Source organism: Gopherus flavomarginatus (genome assembly GCF_025201925.1).
Source record: "Gopherus flavomarginatus isolate rGopFla2 chromosome 13 unlocalized genomic scaffold, rGopFla2.mat.asm SUPER_13_unloc_2, whole genome shotgun sequence".
Lineage (NCBI taxonomy): Eukaryota > Metazoa > Chordata > Testudines > Testudinidae > Gopherus > Gopherus flavomarginatus.
In genome coordinates, this window is record NW_026114610.1 from 4119887 (window position 1) to 4122140 (window position 2254).

The following is a 2254-nucleotide window of genomic DNA, read 5'->3' on the forward strand; positions in this document are numbered from 1 at the left end:
ATGATCGTCTAGTCCAACCTCCTGCACAACGCAGGCCACAGACTCTCACCCACCCACTCCTGTAACAAACCCCTGACCTATGTCTGAGCTATTGAAGTACTCAACTCGTTGCTTAAAGACTTCAAGGTGCAGAGAATCCTCCAGCAAGTGACCTGTGCCCTACGCTGCAGAGAAAGGTGAAACCCCCCCAGGGTCTCTGCCAATCTGCCCTGGAGGAAAATTCCTTCCTGACCCCAAATATGGTGATCTGCTAAACTTTGAGCATGTGGGCAAGACTCACCAGCCAGCACCCAGGAAAAAATTGTCTGTAGGGATGTGGGGTAAACGCTCTGTGGTATCAGAGCTGGGAAGGGAACACAGGGGAACGGACTCTGTCAATCTATAGAGATAAGCCTGACTGGTGTGAAGGGCTTTGGAATCTGCTTGCTTGGAAACTCACCCCAGTAAACATCCCTTTGTCTGCACTTTGGACTTATGGTCTTTTGCTGCTTGCTGTCTGCGTGACAAGAGCCAGGGAAGGGGAAAGCCCTCTAAAAATGGCTCCTTGCTCCTCTCCCTCCAGGCTCAGGAGTCAAGGATGGGCAGGACTCCAGGCTCTGCTTGAGGGATCCTGGCACAGGGGTTGGTGGGGGAGAAAGGATTGTAGATTCTGACCTGCACTCTGGAGAGGAGGTAATAAGTGAAGCAGGGCCGGTGCAACCATTTAGGCGGACTAGGCGGTTGCCTAGGGTGCTGAGATTTGGGGGTGCCAAAAAGCACTCCTAATTTTTTTTAAATGGTTTAGCAGCCGCTGCTGCTGGGACAGAGAGGGAGTCTGAGCTGCCGGAGGCAGCCGCAACCCAGGGTGTTCCCTGGGTCAGGGCGCCGCCACGGCAGCCCGCAGTCCAGGGGCTCCCCTGGGTCACGGTGTTCAGATGGGGAGGCAGGCAGCTCCCGTGGAGCTGCCGCAGTGGTGCCTGCGGGCGGTCCGGTGGTCTGCGGCTTGGGTGGAGCTGCTGGTTGCGCCTGCGGACAGTCAGCTGCTCGCGCGGCTATGGTGGACCGCCCACAGGCACCACTGCGGCAGCTCCACCAGAGCCGCGGGACGGCGAAATTGCCGTCCGCCTAAGGCGCTCAAAATCCTAGCGCCGGTCCTGAAGTGAAGGGGGAATTTTTGATTCTACCCTGCTTCAATGTCCCCAGAGCTGGAATTCTACATTCCACAGGGCCAAATGAGGGGGTGAAGCCATTAGGCTAATGAAAACCAGTGCTCCAGGTGAGGCTTGAACTCACAACCGCAGCATAGTTCCTCTCAGCACTGCCCTATAAGTACTGTGCACTAACCAATTGTGCCACTGGAGCACCTGTTAATTTTTAGTTTCTCAGTCCCCTAGGTTGATAAAGGCAAGGAGTGACCCCAAAACATTCTCAGTGGGGTTGAGAGCAGGTGGCGACAAGCGTTGTACTTGATGGGGTGGATTCTTCTTAAGGCTTCCATGTACCATTTGACCCTTTTGTTCTTCTCTGTGTAATAACAGAGCTGACTGAGACTCACTGTAGAGTCTTGCTGCAGACCAACAGATCTGAAATCACTGATCACCAGGTCTGAGCATTAGTCCTGCTTTGGGACAGTGTCTCTCATAAAAGAAACTGCCGAGTCTGCGCTAGCAGTGAGGCTCCCTCACTAACAGCTGAAATCAGGGAGAGCTGTGTGAAGTGCAGGGACCCAGGGGTGCCTGAACAGGCGGGGAACAACACCCCAGGACTTTTAAAAATGGGAGGGCTCTGCCTTACCACTTTGTAATGACCGTAAGGGTGAGTGAGGGTGGGGAGGGGGCCGAGAGCAGCGAGCAGGAGGAGGGGTCTTGGGGGAAGAGGCAGTGTAGGAGTGGAGGTGAGCTGGGGCAGGGGGCTGGGGGGTGCAGGGAGAGGGCTGCCAGCAGCAAGTAACAGGGGTGGGGGCATGCAGGGGAACTGCTCCCTGTCCCAGCTCACCTCTGCTCCATCTTCTCCCCTGAGCACGCTGCCCCCGCTCTAATTCTCCTCCCCTCCCAGGCTTGCGGCACTAAACAGCTGATTAGCACAGCAAGTCTGGGAGGGAGGAGAAGTGGAGCAGTGCCAGTGTGCTCAGTGGAGAAGGCAGAGTGGAGGTGAGCTGAGGTGGGGAGCTGCTGCAGGGGGGGCTGCTTGGCTCTTTGCCATGGCCCCCACCCCTGCTCCACCCCAGCCCTGCCCCCCCCCCCCGCCCCTGCACTCACTGCATGGTCCACTTCTC

The 2254-nt window shown here is 56.7% G+C and overlaps 1 non-coding gene across 1 annotated transcript; it reads right to left on the reverse strand.

Annotated features, from left to right (window-relative positions):
• Positions 1-1247: 1247 nt before the first annotated feature.
• Positions 1248-1341, reverse strand: TRNAI-UAU (transfer RNA isoleucine (anticodon UAU)). Its single transcript has 2 exons — positions 1304-1341; positions 1248-1283 (listed from the first exon to the last, which is right to left on the reverse strand). It is a non-coding gene; the product is annotated as a tRNA-Ile (tRNA).
• Positions 1342-2254: the final 913 nt, after the last annotated feature.